This window comes from Buteo buteo, chromosome 9 (genome assembly GCF_964188355.1).
Source record: "Buteo buteo chromosome 9, bButBut1.hap1.1, whole genome shotgun sequence".
Classification (NCBI taxonomy): Eukaryota; Metazoa; Chordata; class Aves; order Accipitriformes; family Accipitridae; genus Buteo; species Buteo buteo.
In genome coordinates this window covers 27,061,258-27,080,064 of record NC_134179.1, presented here as the reverse complement: position 1 = coordinate 27,080,064, position 18,807 = coordinate 27,061,258, and the positions used below count along the sequence as shown (strand labels likewise).

The following is an 18,807-nucleotide window of genomic DNA, read 5'->3' as shown; positions in this document are numbered from 1 at the left end:
AGATCGCTCTTGAAATGGGATTTGAAGACAGTCAGGAGGTCACCGAAGCAAACAGCAGGGTATCTGTTACAGAAGCTGAGATTCACGGGAGAAAGACTAAGAGAAAAAGGTCCAAAATTAAAAGTCCTCATCTCCCTCTATACATCATCACAAATCAATACAAATCAAGTAATTCACAGAAAGAGGCAATTTCGTGTGTTTGTTTGTAAGCCCTGATGGATCTATTGGCTGGCATGCCTATTGTTCCTATCCTTGACGTGACATACACAGAACAGGTATCATGATGTATATAAGCCATGAAAAACTCCAGCGTGTTTCATTACCATGAGAAATGCAGAAGTTGGCTGCTTTTGACAGCCAGTGATGCTATTAGCTAGCCTTTTGCGTTGGTAGCTGAAGAAAATTCAGTCAACATATTTTAACCTTCTGAGCAATCCCAGCACATTGTGATCTTACCAAAGCAGCTGATAACAACTGAAGTACAAGCTCTGCGTCAGACAAACAGCAGCTGGGGGAAGGGAGCTCTGCTCTCCTTCCTCCCCCCACACCAGCCCAGCTTGTAGATCAAGCTCGTCGTCCCTTTCAAGGCCAAAGGCATTGACAACATCTTTCTTCCTCAAATAACAGAGAAAGAAGGGAGCTTACCACCGCACTGGAGTTTTATAGAGCGGCAAAAATACATGAAAGCACTCGATGGCTCTAGGTAAGCACAGGGAGGACAGCCCAAACCTACCTGATGCTGGGACTCCAGCATAGACCTTGCATTATAAACTGAATTAGGCTCTGGTCCAAGACAAATCGTGAACTCTGCTGACTTAATTTCAGCTCCTCTCTGCAGCCTTTCATTAGGAGTTGTAAAGGTTCCTTCTGAGCTTTTTCAAAGTAAGGAACCCAAGTGGTCTCCAATTTCAGTTGTGCACTGTGATGAAAGTAGGCTGTCTGGGAGGAAAAGGGGGGTAAACTGGCCAGCCCTTTGAGTTCAGTCTGGGTCTCACATATGTAGGAGTGCAGGAATTCCTCAGCTTCACATTTGGAAATGGGCCCGGGTTGGAAAGTAAAAATAGAAAAGTGTGTATGTGATTCTAAGAAGCTCAGCTGCAAGGAAGGGGGGAAAAAGTTTCCTGTAGACCTTGATTCAAGCTTTTTGGAAGCTTCAAGGACAAAGATGAAGGAGCTCCGGGGCTCCATTTTATTTTGGAAGTCATAATTCATTATTCTGCACAGTGGAAAACTATTCCTAACAAAATGAAACTTTTTTTTTTTAATCCTGTTTTATACTTTGCTTAAAAACCACTTAGGCCAAATATCCATATATAGCCTCCATGGTTATTTTATAGCAGGACCACATTTTAACCATTGTTCTTTTAACACTAGAAGAGGAGAAAATATCTGGTAAATGGAGAGAATTAACAGTAGATAACACTGTTCCTTTAAGCTCCAGCCTTAGTAGAGAGCAGCTGTATCATTTCCCTCAGGGGATACAGTTCTGCTTCCTTGCTCAAATATCCCCAGAATGGGTGAAACAGGTTTGCGTGAGTACATGTATCAAAGAGAACTCAGCTTAGAGTGGGATGCCCAAATTATCTGTCACGTAAAGCTCATGCAAATTCCCTGTATAGGCCAGAGCACAAGCTACATTCACCTTGAGAAGGTAAGTACAGAGGAAACCAGGGAGTGACTAACATGGGATTAAAACATCCATCCATTGATCCTGTCTGTTGGATGATGGGTTGCACAGGACTCAGCCAGCAATACCTAGCTATATACATAGCTCTGTGTGTGTGTGCGTATGCAGCTATAGCTGCACACAAAGGAGGCAGCTGCAGTTGGAGACACAAAGGCCAGGGCACCACTGCCTATTTTCTTTCCACAAAAATAATCTGGCTGCTACTGCTGCTGCTAAAGGAAGAAGCAGGGAGCGGGAGGAAGTGGCAGCATGCCCCAGAGGGGGCACTGCTGCTCCTTCCCTTCCCATTTCCACCTGAAGCTTGAATTTCTAAAGCTTTCCCTGCCAGTCATTGCCCCTTGGCTGTGTCCTTACTCCTCCCATGACAGAGGTGGCATAGCCTGGCATGGCCCCTCCACACCACCATGGGTGGCGTAACTGAATTTTCCTACCAAAAGCAGCCTTGAGTTAGCTCTGCAGCGAGGCCCCAGTGGCCTGCCCGTGCCAGTCTCCGCGGGCCAGGCTGCTTTGCCCCTTTGGCTTCTGGGCATCCTCATTACCCCACAGCCCCCAGGCTGGCATTGCAGGTCCCACAGCATGGGACCGGAGTGTGGACAGGGCAGGTGCAAGTGAAATACATGGGGCTGCAGAGCCACAGCAGGTCCCTCTGCCAGGCTCCTTCCATTCAGTGGCCAGACATACAGCATCCCTGGACAGCCAAGGAAAAGTTGGACTTTCCCTAGGACTTACTAGACCCAATATAATGAGGTAATCTTCTCGAGTCTTTTCCTTCTAACTGTTTTTTTACATCAACACACAGAAGAGGAGGAGACATAACTGCTGGCCCTCAGAGGAAGGGTATGTGTGTGGGTAAACACATACGTTTTCAATTTTAAAAAATTAACAGCAATCCAAGATTGCATTTTATTCCTACTTCACCACTATCATTTTATCTTTTGGGGGGGGGGGCATAACAGCAATAAAATAATTTTATGTGAAACAAGAACACTCAAAACTTCAAATAGATCAAACATGAAACAGCAGAAAAGAGCAGCTTTCAGCAGTTCTGCTTGCAGAATCAGAGCAGACTATAGCTTAAATGAATACATAAAATGACTGGTTACTTTATTGAATTATATTGTTCAGTTTCCATTGTGTCTCCTAATATAAACAGCCCAGTGATTGATGTGTTACTGTGAATTTGTGGATTGTGTCTGTAACTAATATGTTCTGGAATGACCCTCTGAGCGTAAATCAATACTGGAAAGAAGAGAGCTCTGCTGATTTGGATTTTTGACTGTTCTACATCAGTTTTCAAATTGTCAGAATTTCTATTAACAACAAAAATCACCCCAAGATATGAAGAATATTGACAGTTTTCACAGTACAGGTTTTCTCAGCATCCTTGAATGTTCTTACAAGGTACTTCATGCCTTTCAGACTCCTGAGAAAGCAGGCAGATAGGGGAAGGAATCAGCTACACATTTTGCAAAACAGTAGTTTCCAACCTGTGATCACCACTAACCCGCAGGCTAAATGGCCTAAAAGGAGAATCTATGAAGAACAAGCTAGTTGTGAATACTCTTGGTTTGGGAAAGGGTCCACAGATCAAAACTGGTGAAATTCTTCTTTACAATAGAGCAAGACAAACTCTGCAAAGTTCATCTTTTAGCATTCAATGAGCAGAAGGCTGAAGCAATGTGGTCCTTTCTCCTCACTTTCAGAATAGTCCATGTAGCCAAGCCCTTTGATTTGAGGGTATGGCTAGATAGTAAATCTCTGTCTGGCATTGTACCCTTGAAAATTTCTCCATTTCAAGTACTGCTGAGGGTTGTGCTGCTAAAGTAATGCAGCTGCTGGAGGCATCCCTGAATGTTCCCATCACCATGTTTGTGTCCAAGGGCAGCAGAATGTCAATAAAGTCATGTCCTTGGCTGTCATATTGCTTATCAAATCCAAATAGAAACCCAAAACTAGATCTCCTCAAATCCAGTGAAGAAATTGCTAGCTATGTAGCCAAACTTTTTTAATCACTCTGTCTTTATTTTATTAACTTAAAAGTCTCAAGCTGATACTAATTCCTTCACTTCATTCATCTGTGCTGCAACCAAAAAGATGAGGTTTAAATCTGCACCAGAATTTAGTGCTGCTGAGTCATAGTTACTGAGCTCCACTTTGGTTTTGCTGCTTTCAAACTTCTTTTCCCATTTGTTACAAAATCAGTATTGTTTTGCTGTGAGTTGAAATGGGGCAGGGCAGCCTAAGTTTTGCTGATGAGTAACTTCCATGTTTTGGGGGTAAAGAACAAATTACTTTGGCTGCAAAAAAACCAAAATACACACTGTAAGGAGAAATTACTCAAATATGGGCAGGTGACAGTCAAAGTCACAAGTATCATTGTGAAAGAGCTCCTAAAGTGGAATAATATTTATGCACTGCAAACAGATTTGTGTTGATGAGCAAATCTGACTCCTCTCTGGAGTAAACCTCAGAAATGTGTTCCTTTGCAGGCAACACAGTGCGCAAACAAACACTTTAGTGTCAAATAAAATGAAATATAAAACAATACAGCAGTGCTCAAATGGGAAAGCAAGAGGTGGATATTCTATATTATCACTTCTCAGGCCTCTTGTTTGAGAAAGGGTGTCCAGGAAGAATATTTACTACTATTTGTTACTATTTGTTATAATGTCAGTGCCCTAGAAGATGGAAAGTGGTGATACCAAACATAAAGAAACTGATAGGAGGAGAACTTACAGTCACACTCATGTCCTCCTCTGACTGCTAGTCATCAGCATCTACTTCCAAAACTGTATCACTTTACTCTTTCCCGTACCAAACCCACATCAACGGCAGTCTAAATGTGACAGAAGGCATCAGCGTTCTGTGTACAATGATGTGACAGCTCTCAATAGCAACACATTCAAGTGTGGATCAAAAACAGGGAACAGTTCAAAAAGTGTTTCAGCCAATCCTGCCTTCCCTTCTAGGGAGAATGTGGTATTTAGTCACAAAGGAAGACATGGACATCAGGTAAAATACACTAAAAACTGCACACATCTGGCTGTTTGTTATTTATTGAGTTCCAATGGTATATTCAGCAACTTGCATGGGACTCTTCCAATGCAATTATTTAGGTCATTCCAAATCTCATTTTTCCACGCAATATTTACAGATTTAGATTCCTTATGCGGGCTCCAGCTCTTACCGACTGTGGGGAAGTTTTACCAGCAGGATGTATGGGATTGTTCATCTTTAGTATCTGTAGCCAAGTGGCCATGTCCTGCCCCATGGATATACAGATTGCCCAATTCTTTCGAGTTTGCAAGGCCAAATTGTTCTCCTTCAGTATAGTTCAGAGACTCCCCTGCCTCCGCTGGTCTCATTCCCAAGATCACTAGGAGGTGAAGGGGAAGAACAAACAGGACAAATGCATTCCTGATGTAAGCAGATGAAACCTTATAACCTCATTTTTTCCTCTGCCCCCATTTTAGGACTTGTCAGTTGAGTTGCAGCTGTTTACACCAATTATGAATTTGGCCTAAGATATAGAAATAAAGCAGTGGATTATATTCCATGGAGAGTACATTAAAAATAAACAATGCATGCGTGTGTGTGGCAGAACTGAGTCTTGAGTCCTTAATTATAGGAAACAGGAAATACTTTGGTTGCCCTCCTTCCCAAGATCAAAATTAGTTAATAATTACACCACTTCTTAAAGGTTCCTTCTCCCTTTGGCTTTACTGCCACTGGGGAGGGGGAGGGAAGGGTGGAGGAGGAGGGAGGAAACCAGGGATCACCATAACAATATGTAGGTGGAAAAAGAGACATTACGTGTCCTAAGATAAGAGCAAGGAAAGCATCGCATGATAGTATCAGCCAGTCCTTCCCTTGTGCAGCACAGTAGGTCTTTCAGAAGCATTCAGGAGTATTCTTTTGCTTCGGTATTTTTTTTCACAGCCATATTTAGGAAGCTGCAGAGCATTGTCAAAAGACATTCAGGACCTGGGGTGGGGGGCAGTCTTAGCAAAGATTTCAACAATCCTTAAACTGTCTGGCAATTTTCTGCACAGAAATCCAGCTGGATGTGGACGTGAGGGGACAGAAGTTTTTCTTAAATAAGAATAACCTGGCATTCTTCTCTACTTTAAGGCATTGTCTCCTCTGTGTTTGCATTTCTTTCTTTTTAAACTAAACAAATTTAAAATTAACAACTCTTTAGGTAATCTGAGCCAGATTCCCAAAAATGTTGCATGAGACAACTCAGTGGCAGCATTTAGTCAGCATTTAGTTGCAAGCAATCTGCACAGGCTCAAACCCCCTTAAAACTCCCTTATTAACATTTTTTTAGACCAGTATAATGACAGACTTTGTACAACAGCATAGGTAAAGAGTGAGAATTCAGGCCTGCATCTTCACTGAAGAAAGAAAATTCACATCTTGTCAATACTGGGCAAAAAAGGCTGCAAATGAAGATGTAAAATCAGGTTCATGTTTAAAACATCTAAACTAATATTGCTTTAGGAAAGAAACAACACATTAAGAACAATGTGTGAATATCCACTGACAGCCCTGAGTGCAGAATATTGTTTCAATGGTGCAGTTTGCTCATATACATAAAATAAGTAGGATTCAGCTGGTTAATAATTTATCTGGTGACTTCTTAATCTTAAACCAAAAATATCCTTGAATGTTTCCAGAGAAGCTGATATCAGGCATCCACAGCAACTGTAAAATCTGCCCTTTTTCTGCTTTATATTGGCTGACAGTTCATCATAGTCTTGGCTCTGCAAAAGACATACATACGTGATTAATTTAATGCGCAGCAAGTAGTGCCATTTACATCATGTGCCTACGCCTTCCCAAACTCAAGGGCTTACATTTGACCAGTGCCCTCTGAACGTAGACAGACCTCTTGGGAGGGGCTTTGAGCAAATCTAATTTCAAAGAATGAAGCAGAGGAAAAAAAGGATTTTTCTCCATAAAGGAAATATCTCTGTCAGCAGTACAAAGCTGGGGCTGTCCGCAGGGGCTTGCAGGATCCCTTCTCTTGTCTGGCAGCAGCAGGGCACTACCCAGCCACAGTGGCCACCACCAGCTCTCCAATTGTTAGACCTGAACACTCAGCAGCATGATCAAGAGTGTTAGAATCACGACCGAATAAAAGTTCCCCAAACAATGTAAATGAATTTATAGGTGTTTTTGCCACGCTGGCAAAAGAAACCTCTGTGTTTGAACCTTTTGGCTTCTCTCAAAGAGTCCTGGCCTTGTTTTCCTGAATTCCCTCGCAGAAAGGCCCCAGGACTGAGGCAGTGAGCATTCAACTGCCCCCGCTCTTCCAGCAGATACGATTAACCCTTTGGCTGCTAATTCCCCTCCACTGAAAAATGGGCGTCTGCTCTTAGACTGCTCAGCATTTATCTGCTACCCCAATGTCCTCGAAAGTTCAAGGTTCAACAGCAGCTGAGCACTTAAGCAAGCACTTATTGCAGTTTGGTGGTCAAATGGATAAGAGCGATTACCTCCAAGGGCTCCTTGAGTTTTTTCAGCCCTGCTGCTGACTCACTGGCTATCCCCAAACAGCTCCTTCCAACTTTGCTGCATGACATGCATTAATACTGGATCTGTGAGGCTTACTTACTGCAAAAGGCTTTGTATCTCCTGAAAAAGAGGAAGCAATGTGAGGAAAACTACCTAAGGTTATACTGGATTTTAAACTATAAACCCAATCAGCAGATTTTGGAGCGCAGCTATGCTGGACGCACACATTCATCAGCAGGAAGCATTGATACTTCATCTCTCCAGTTGGACAACAGGAGTGAAAATTTCTTATATCAATCTTGCAAAGAGTGTGCTCCCTTGCCGCAACAGAACAAAGCAAAACATGTTCACGCAGCCTGGTAAAGCTCCCCTTAATCCATGTGCTTACAAATACAGTGGGCATAGGTATTTGGAAGTTAAATAGATTTGTAACACAGTGCTGTAAAAAATAATATCACTCTTGGTGTTAAGTGGTAATTTCAGAATGTTGAGGAGAGACTCTTAATGAGTTTACTGTCGGCTACCATGGAGAAGATGAGAGGACTGGGATGCCAGATCATTAAACGCTTGGAATTATTATTCCTTTTAATATTGCAGTGGCCATAAAGGCCAACTCAGTCTCTGCTACAAAGGATCTTACAAATGAGCCTTGATTTTTCCCAAGGTTTATTTGTTGCTTTTGTTTTTCTAAGTTTGAGAACATCCAGCTATATTTCTGCTCTCTCAGACTCCATAAAAAGCTTTCAAGACTATATTTGGTGAGAAGATAGTGTGGATATTAAAGACACAGAATAGCCACCCCCTTCATTGTATTATCTTCTGCTGTAAACCACCACAAAAGTAATTAACATGCTAGAAATCCAGCTTGATGTTACTGAATGGTTATCAGATACATCTAGCATAAGTCACACAAAGAAAAAAATGGCTTATGGTAAAAGAAATAGACGGCCAGTGTACTCTGAAATATGCCCCCCCCTCCCCCCTTCCCATTATTCTGGAAGAACTCCTAAGTGTTAAACATGAACACTAGACAAGCTGTACCGTACAAAGCAGAATGAAGCTGGAATTTCTGTTTAATGAGTCGTCACATTCTCTCTTAGTAATTCTTTTATGTGACAACTTCGTTAAAAAGTGACCATTAATAAAATGCTATTCAGGGGCCTCAGATGAGTCTCAGATTTCCACTATAAACACACTTGATTGTGATTACCACTGGAATAACAGGATTTGAGTGTTAGTGCCCTGCTTATCCACGAACAGGTAACACTCAGGATTCAACCCCTGGCAAGCTCTTTTACAGCTTGACCTGCTTTGAACTAAGGCAGCTAATGCAAGCACAGTTCCACTCACATACAGACAACAGTGACTCCCTGGCAAACTGTCTCTGATGTCTAGCACTGGTCTGAAATTTTTCGAGCCCGTTTCTTTGGTTTCTGTACAAGAGGTAAAAAAAGGACATGGTTTTGACAGAAATTATACTCACTGCAAGTGGCCTAGAGGTTTGGGACATGGAACAGGGATGCAAGGAGGATCCTGCGATCCTGAGGTCCAAAAAAAGGTGTTCACATCCTAAGAAATTATATCTTTAGACTATGGTGTCCTCAGCATTATTGCTGCAGCTCGTCATAGTGTTTTAGACTGAAATAAAATTCCTTGCCTCTTAGATATTTTACTTTAGCATACCAGGAACACAAGAAATTTACACCAGCTTAGGTGGGCAAACCACAAACGGGTAAGGGGAAAACACCAAAAGAAGAAGAGGATGTTGAGTTGCTTTGGAATACAATGGATTCTCTCAGAGAGAACAAACCAGCTTGGTTCCCCTTTGTATACAATATATTGATTATTTTGTGATTTGTTAAAATAAATAATGCAACATTTTTCTGTATTATTTTGTTATTTTTGCTGCATTGTTGCCTAGTGCAAGTCTCAAAAATTGTGAAATCAAAACAATGTAGCATAAAAATCTCCAGGTAGATACACCATCACACACACAGCTCTAATCTGTTCCCATCTCCTGTGGTCACATCAGGTGTTGGCTAAGACTTCAATTTCTGCTTTTTCCAACAATGACAAAACTGCTAGCTTCTGCATGAAATATAGGTCATTTGGAGAGACAGATAACAGGTATAGAGATATACGCTTACCTACATATATATTCAGGGAGGAAAAGAAAGGAAGAGGTTGATAATATATATATTCTTGTCTAGAAAATAAATGATTTTTGCATTTGTATGTAGGGCTCTTGATTCCCATGAGGCAGTTATTAGAAGTTTCCTTCTCGCATTTAGTCATGTTTGGAATTGTTTTCAGGATGTTTAGACTCTTTTCTTCAAGTTGTCACCAGCTCATTACCACAGAATTACATTTTACAAACAAGAGCTGGCTAGAGTCGACTTGGCTTGGCTACTGCTGCCTGAGGGAATTTGAAAAAATTATAATTTCCCTGCCTTTGGAAATAGACAGGCATGAACCCAACTGCAGGCAATCTCACCTCTTTACTGCCTTTCTGCACTGAAGGAAGCAGCTTTTGTTTTCTTGGAGGAGCTCTCCTGTTATTTGAAAAGAGAACACACATATAGAATATTTTTGCGCCCAAAACAGTACCTCTGAGCAGACATTAATTTTCATCATAATGACTCCCAAAATGTAGTACTGCACAATAAGATCCCCACTGCATCCCCCTAGAAAGAATTACTGAAGGTGGGTGGCAGAAAAGTTTCTTCAATGAAATGGTGAATCACGCCACTGCAACCAGTGGTCAGAGCGGGACTCCACAGAAGGTTCAAAGCAGCCCAACTCCTTGTCTTTCCCAAAAGAGGCAAAGTTGGTGATGGCACTGACTGCACCCAGAGCCTTTTCACTTAAGGGTCCCTGGGGCTTAAACCTTGTTACATTTATGATTGACGCATCTGCACCTTGCTTGACAAACACTTACTCACCGCTACCCCTTACACACACACACACACACATGCCTGCACTGTGATGTCATAATTAGCAATTGATTTTTTTGTCTAACAAAGAATTGTCTTGCTGCTGCCTTTGATCCTTCTGAAAGTGTCCCTCATCAGCTTCAGCTTCATAAACCACCTTCAAAACTGCAGCCTCCACTTCCCTGTAACTCCCCTTTTTGCAAAGCATTTGCAAAGATCTCCTCAGAGAAGGAAGTGCTAGCTTAATAGAAAATTAGAAGCAAACTTTAAGGGACGGACTGCCCACATGATTACTCAAAGGTCAAAATGATGTGCTTTTTCTTATAATTATGGTTAGATAGTAACTGCTGGTTAGTGACAAATTAAGTCAGCACATCTTAAGTTGACTTGGCATGAGAACAGGATATTAATCACCAAATAGCCATCACTTACCTTCAGTTAAAGCATAAACTGCAATTGTGAATAGATCAAGCCGAATATAAGCTTATTCTAAAAGCAATCTACGGCACAGATTCTCAGGCAATGAGAGCTTCCAAAGTTTAATTACATTCAGAGCTCCATCAATTAACACTAGCTGAGATCTGGGTCCAAATGATGATCTGTGGAGTAAATTGAACACAATTTACCTTAATATCAGTAAGAATACTCACATTTTTTGCCCTGGTGGAATAGCAGATCTGCCCTGAGTGTACAGGGCCATATTCTGATGCTTCTCCCAGGTGGAACTGTACAAGCAGCTTAGCTGCAGTCTGCAGAATAATTCCCTCATGATCATGCTCTAAGTGTAAATAGCTACCTGTACTTGTTGGGAACATCAAGTTAATTCCAAGTCAGTGGTTCTCATTGCTAAGACCTCCTGCAAGAGACAGTCAAATTATCTAAAAGGTAAGTCTTCACTCAGATTGCATGGACAAACACAATGCAGCCAGCAACTTCAAGTGTTCAGGTCTTCAAATGGAGGAACTACATTGCCTGACTGCTAGCCCAAGCTTGTGAAAACCAGAAAAGAACAGCTGTGCCCTTGAATAATCTTTAAAATGCAATGCATGTGTTTGGTGGAAATTTCTTGAAAAAGAGAGTAACAATTAAAAGAGGGTAAATATTTTAGAAGCTTTCAGGTGAGGTATATTTGTTATTTCCTAGCTCATACTCATTCTTTAGGGGATGGTTTCAGACAGCATAGTGCCTGTGAAAGCAAGAAATCCTGTTTTTCAAATTTTTTGCTGTCATTTTCTTATAAGGTTCTGGTCAGAAAATGAGACTAACATTTTACTAAAATGCTTGTAACATTTTTGTCACTGTCTCGAAACGGATAAATATGTGTCAGAAAGTTTGATAAACATCAAGAATGCACCTCTATGCTGTCAAGAGCATCCCCCATCTTGATGAGCCAAGACATGCACTACTCCCACATTCACACTTCTGCCTAAAGCTCTGTAGCTTTTTCCTGCGGGAAGTCCTAAACCTTGAGCTGGGAGATTTTCCCTCTCTTTGCATTAGGTAGAGCACAGTCTTTTGCCACGTTAACAGAAATGCTACTTATCTTGGAAACAGGCTGACCATCTGAGCACTGCATCATCTGAGTACTTTTAGATGTTCAGCAGCTGAAGTGTCCTATTGTGGATCATTCCCTTGCAGAACAAATGTTGCTGTTTGAGACTGTTCCAAACATTTGTTTGGCACACGAGCATTCCCTCTCCTTTTGAAGCAGTATTAAAAGCACTGTCAGCTCATTAATGGATTTTTTTTAACTTTTCTTTTGGCAGAAATGAAACTATCACTGAAGGAAATATCTTGTAAACATTGAAACAACCACAACAGCATTCCATGCGTACATGCTGGAAAACAAAAACAAAATAAAAGCAGCCTTTTGCAATGAAACATGTCTTTCCTGAATCAGCAAAGACTCCCATGACCTTGCAGCCATTCTTTGGAATAGCCACTGAGAGCTGCATGAATCAAATAACAAAATAAAAGCACTATGGTGCAAAGGACAAATCTTCCAGGGTTAGAGGAGAGCCACTGCTCTGAAAACACCAAGCACTGAAATCTTACCCATAGATTGACTTGTGCACAAATGTCACCATGCCTACGTCAAAGGCCAGATTTCCCAGAGGACTCAGCTTCCCTTAGAGAAATTCAGTAAAGATCAGAGTTTTAAAGACCTCAGCAAGCTGGATTTTCAGAATAGCTTAATCTGGAGGGCTAGCATTAATATTTAGATGAGACCTGGGTACCACAAAAAGTTTATACAGAAAAAAGTCATCTTGATAGATAGCACGATGAGCATTCTATGTAGAAATGTAGGAATGTGCTTGTTACCCTTACTCTCCCTTCTCTTCTTCTTTCCTCATTTAATTTTTTTAATTTGAAAAACTAAAGACATTGTAATTCAGCTTGATACATGCTAGGTATGAAAGGAAATAAGTTTTATCTGAACACTGTAGCCTTCACACAGGCATTCTCTGTAAATTATTCTGTATCTTTCCTTCCATTACTGGTTATCTCTGACTGATTTTTTTTTTTTTCCTAGGCATTTTTGATGAAAGCTGTGTTATGAAAATCCAAGTGTTTTTCCAGAATGTGGCTGATTTGGATGAAATATTTTAAAAAATTTAAAAACAAACAAACAAACAAACAAACAAAACCAAAAAAAACACAACAAAAAAAACCACCAGCAAAACACAAAACCAAACAAAACACCAGGAAAAGGTCTTTCTCAGATATGTTCCACTTTAAAGTGCCTGTTCTTCACAAGACAAGTCAGAGGCAGTGGCAAGTTGAAGTTGGTCCTGCCTTCAAAAAAATCAGTATGACTTGCTACATTGTATCTGTGCCTTTTGGGTAGGCTAAAAAACCTATTACCCTATTTAGGTGATATTTTGATGTATGTACAAGAATAGGGGAACAGGACATGTTTATCAAACTTAATCTCTGTGCTTTGGAAAATACTCATTAAGATTAGCGTCTCGCTAATTCCAGAAAACTCTAAATCATATGTCAGATCCATGAAAATCAGATATTTGACTGCAAACGTATGCAACTTGAACAAGATATACTTTGTGTTCTTTTGAGTCAGTGTGTAGGGTTGGTTTACACTTCCAGGCTTCTAAGAAAGTCTAGATAAAAACCCTTTTAATGAGTAGTTAGGTTCTTGTTTAAAAGTGACAACGATAGCTACATAGCTTGGGGAGATTAGGTAGGTAGATAGATAGATAGACAGGTAGGTAGATACATAGATAGAGAAAGGTGCTGGGACTTGGAATGAAATTCCCTGAAATGCCCTAGCCTCAGGTGCTCTCAGTCTCACGACAGATTTGTGATATGGACTTTGTCATCAGTCAGGAAGAAAACTGGATCTAGAACTGCCATGTAATGTATGGGACAGTTTCTCCTAAGGTGCAAGGTTTATGTAAGATAACCATCTGTCTCGCTCATGCTTATAACAGTTTGGGTAAAATAACTGTGGTCCTTTTCCTCTCTCATAGCTGTCAAAATCCACTGAGCAGTCAACGATTCAGACACCCTGAGCAATGACCTAGAGCAGACCAAATTCTATGCCTCTTACTCACCAAAAATCACAGGAAAGCTGGAGCTTGTTCTGATACCATTGCAAGAGGGCCTGCAACAACAAATCAGCTTGCAATGCATTTGCAAGAACTTAAATCACTGAAAGAAACAGGTATGAAAAGGAAAAAAAGAATCAGATCATCATGGCATCACTATTTTAAGTACTTTGCCTTAAAACATGATCTATAATATAGAGAATTGCATAGAATATCTAGAAAAAAACCTAGACGATCATCTCTGGTTTCACATGCCTATTTTGTGAAGCTTAGCCTCTCTTTTTGGACCATACTTCTTTGTGACTTCAATATTGTATAAGGATATTCATTAACTCCTGGGGTAACTAGTCCAAAAGCAGGCAAAAGGGAATATGTCCCCTCCATTGTCTATTTAGTGTACCCATTTAGCCATTCAGTTGCCCAAATCTTGCAGAGGTGCTTGAAGGCACTGTTAAAGTTTTCAATTTTACACTGGGAGTTGGGCAGGCAATATACACCCCAATACCTGCATAAAATATTCTTTGGATAAAGCATGACATCCCTGATGTAGATCAATTATTAATGAACTTGGCTCTGAATTAGTGTGTTTCAGTTACAGAAGAACAGTGGTAGTTTAGAATATCATAGAGCACTTGAGTAACTAGTCCCATTTCCAGCAGAACAGGAAAACCATCAGTCACAGCTCACATTACTTCTCAGACCTTAACATGACAAGGAAAAGATTGGGTTTAGGGAAGGCTTTCAACTAAGGGAAGGGGTAAAACTCCATGACATTACAAAGGTTGAGTTTCACAGCAGACCTCGACATAGGTCTGGAGAACTGATGGTTCCTCTGTTCTTGCTACTTTCCCCAAGACCTCTGCTGTCCCACAGTGTGATACCTGTCTTAATTTTTTTGACAGTCTCAACAGGTTTCATTCTCCCAGTTCTGAAGGAAGCAATTTAGGATGTATATTTGTTCAAGTTTGCTGCATTTTGCAGTATTGCTGTGTCTCTCCGATCTAATACACCTAGGAATTTATATCATATCCACTGCTGTATTCATCTGAATACTTTTCTGTTGTACTGGAAAAGGGTTCATTTCCACAGAAACTAACTCTGGAAGGGAATTTTCCAGAATTTTACTGGGGAAGGAAATCTAGAATGTGTTTTTCTGTAATCTAAAAAGTGGATTTCAAAGAACTGACACTAGCTAATCTAGTGAACACTACAACCACTGACTCATCCCTCCTTCCTTCAGAATGACTTCCTAAAACATAATCAGTACAGGTTATGTCCAGTTACAGAGCCTAAGTTTTTCCATTTGAAATACTATAAGAAATCATCATCTCATGACATTGGAAAATATGTTTTCCCTGAAGAAGACTGAAATTTCACAAAGTCAAAAAAGAACTAAAAGTTCCTCTCAACTTCACCTATGTTTTCATTGTACCTTAGGAGAGTTAGTTTTAGCAAATGGGTACTTGAGTTTCCAAAAGGGGCGGTGTGAACCACTGGAAAATGAGCAATACAAGAAAAAAGCATCTCTCATTTGTGTCTGAAATGGCACATGCCAAATTGTAATGGAACAGGGATCGAAACAGACCTATCCAGCTTTGTTTTCACACAATTTAGTTAATTCGTGCTTTTCTTGGATGGCTTATATAAATAAATACACAGTGACTGACACACAAGAGGGTTGTATGGTCACGTCAGCAACTCCTGAGGCTGGTGAAGGTCTCATGTATCACTTGGATATCATCATAGGTCTAGTAAAAGGAGCAAGGAAATATTCATATTCATCTGTTCCTTTCCTTTCCTTTCCTTTCCTTTCCTTTCCTTTCTTTTCCTTTCCCAGGCCAAATACAATGAATCATCCCCATCCCTTTCCCTATCAACCTTTCCTCTGTCACTGTCTTGAAAGGACAGTGGGAGAACTGCAGCAAAAGAGATATTGTAGTCAGCAGCATCCTCACACGGGTAACTCAGGAGAACTGCTGACATCCCCTAGATTGACAGCTGCCTACACAGGGCATTACATCACTGCGTCACTGCACCACGCGCTTATTAACCAGGTGCTGTCAGGAGCAAGAAGCTAAGAGAAAGAAAGGTATAAATCATGTTTACAAACCACATGTGCAATGTCTTTCAGTCCATTTGTGGTCTTTCAGTAGCTCTATTTAGTATTCTGTACATCTGCTTGGGGTTTTGGTTTTTTTTTTCCATAGCGTTTCCTATCATATCAGCTACAGAATTGCCTACATGGAGGTATCCATAAATTATACTGCAGCCTAGGAGTTTCTAGTGTGTGAACAAAAGGCACAAATGCAAATGCAAGATGTTTAATTCACTGTTTATGTGTGATGTTACCCAGGTGCCAGTGACATCCTTCTGACCAGCACATAGGCACAAGGGACCAACCCAACATACATTTTTAATGTGATCAGCTGTGACAGCACATACACAGAGCAGACCTTGCGGCCTTAAAGCCATCCTTTTGGAACACTTCTAGGGGCCCAGAAGAAATGGTTTAATTAATCTTCTTTTTTTTCAGGATTGCGGCTTTTTTTTTTTTTTAATATAAATTATGTACACTGAAAACCTGCCAATTATAGCAAATTAAGGGACTTGGCAAGTGCATCCCTTGGAGACAGATGGTAAATAACATTCAGATTCTGAGTTGAAATAGGGCTAGCGATTAACTGGTACAGGATAGAAAAGCAGTCCAAATAAATGAAATAAAAGGGTTTGATATGAATGCAAGTACTGTGGGTTGCTTTTTTCTGGTGTGTGATAATGATGGCACCAAAAATATTGATGATTCATAATTAATATGCTGTACCCTCTGAGTGGCAGCAGGATTCTAGATCTTTAGCACTATTTTAAAAACCAGTGCCAGTTGTTTATTTTGCTTTCACAAGACTGCAAACAACTGTCATTTCATCCTCTCTGGAGGATCTGCCAGTTAAAAAGACAAGAGTACAGCCTCACAACTAAGAGAAGGTGACCCTATGAGTAGGAAAGGACCACAGGCAAAATTCCAAGGAAAAGGGGCCTCCTGAGATGCAGACTGATACAATGCAAGAGTGGAAGTACCTGAGGAGAGTGCATTTGTTTCCAACTTATGGTGCAAATGAAACAGGAGTGACGACCTCAACCTCGTCCCCTGCTGATCATTTCTCCATGTCAAAGATTCACAGTGCCTACTGTTCGGAGGAAAGCTGCAGTCCCTGGCACAGCAGAGGTGGTGCTGATCAGAAATGCACTGGCAGAGCTGCGAAAGGGTAGGAAGATCTCACAGCACCTGTGTGCACTCTGTCTGGAAACAATGATTATTGCTAACCTGTCAGTCTCAGCAGCACTAAAATACACCAAATCTAATTTGGCTTAAAAATGCAAAAGCACAGAGAGATCTTTTTAAGAATCCAGCCAGAGATAAAAAAGATGACAAAGTCAAGAGTGTGTTAGTCATTTAATTCGTACTCTGCTTAGGATACTAAATTCAGGAAATGACTCAATCATGCACACAATTACAGCTATTTTCAGACCATAAATGATGCAGTACGCCAATACTGATGCAAAAACATACCACGATTAGCTCCTGCAAATGCTCTTGCAATAAGGCATCATTTCCAAGGGAGCCTTCAACCTAATTATGGCAACAGAGTATGCCTCAGGGCACACCTCTCTATATGATTTCATTATTCTTGTAGGGTGACCTGACAATGATGTCACCAGAGTGCTACTTCACCTTGCATGCTCCCAAGCACATGATAAGAAGGTTAATTGCTTTGATATACGTTTAAGGGGTCCATTTTGTTTCAGATGTTAGAAGCACACAGAGCAGTCCAGTTATCAGTCTTTTCAAAGTAATATTTGTACCCAGGAAGAATTAACATGGAATAATGTTTACATGTGACTGAGAAATTGAAGACAGGCAGTAGCTATTGGAATCTCTTCTAAGAATTGGATTATTTATTCAAGAAAATTTGACCTGTCAGTTAGTGACTTTTCTTGCAAACAAGAGGCCAGAACTTTAAAGAAAACATACAAACAATAAAACCACAAGAAAAATCTCTATTCTATTTGTTCCAATTTATGAAAAATCAAGATCTGGAAAAATTCAGAGTAAAGCTTAAGATTAAAATCTGGGCTCCAAGGAAGTGCCAGAGCTCCTGCTAGATGCATTAGGACTAGGATGACAGGAAGAATCTTCACCTTTATCTCAACTGCCATGCTGAAATTATGTGTAACCTACTGCTAATAAGAGGAATCGCTCACTCTTGATAAATGCCTCCAATACCCACTCAAATGCAGTAAGCTAGAGCAATAGGAGCCAGATCTTCAAATGATGGACTCCAGTCTTCCCTTGAGAATGATTTCATTCATGCCTCAAACACTTTTTCCTTCTCAGTTTTAAATCCAGGCTGCAGTATGTCAGTGATACAAGATTTTCCTTATGCTGGAAAATAAATTGTAGCTCAGGCAGATTATATCATTATATAATATCAGACTGACAGCATTTGAGTCAGATTTATGAATATTGCCATGAAATTTCAAGAAAAACATGGAAAACCTCAAGTTTCTCTGATACTTCTCAATTACATCAAAAACTTGGTAATTGTAAATTTCTGTTTCTGACATGCCATTATATCAACACATCTTACATGCTCAGCCTAGTTTTACTTAGTTCTTTCCACATTTGATAAAAGGAAAGGCCTAAATGTTTGTGCAATGTGAACAAGTCTACTTTGCAGAAATTCCCAGTCTCCAATATGCAACATTATTCCCCTTCAAATTCTTCTCTGTTTTAATGCGTTTGATCAAAGGATGTTTAAGGGAAAAGTAGGGTCTGCAATGTAGTTCACGGAGATCAGTGAAATGAGGAAAGCTAAAGATAATCTGAACAATAATAATATTACTAAAACTTCCACAGGGCAACATTAAGATAATTCTAAATATTGTATAGTCTTTCCTTTATACATAGGTAAGAGCTTTGAGGAACCTTGTTAACTGATTTTTTTTTCATTGTTTGATTGTGATCATTTGCTTCTTAAAAGAAAATATGAGATCAAGAAAATAACACATGGGACCATTAAAGGCAGGGCAGAGGGGCAGGGTG

The 18,807-nt window shown here is 40.3% G+C and overlaps 1 long non-coding RNA gene across 1 annotated transcript in view; it reads right to left on the bottom strand.

Annotated features, from left to right (window-relative positions):
- Window positions 1-4,725: 4,725 nt before the first annotated feature.
- LOC142034969 (uncharacterized) overlaps window positions 4,726-18,807 on the bottom strand; it is a 31,414-nt gene continuing 17,332 nt past the window's right edge. Inside the window, exons 3-5 of the long non-coding RNA XR_012651781.1 lie at window positions 9,702-9,759; window positions 7,189-7,327; window positions 4,726-6,453 (exon numbers count right to left, since the gene is read on the bottom strand). This is a non-coding gene — a long non-coding RNA (uncharacterized LOC142034969). The remainder of the gene's footprint in view (window positions 6,454-7,188; window positions 7,328-9,701; window positions 9,760-18,807) is intronic.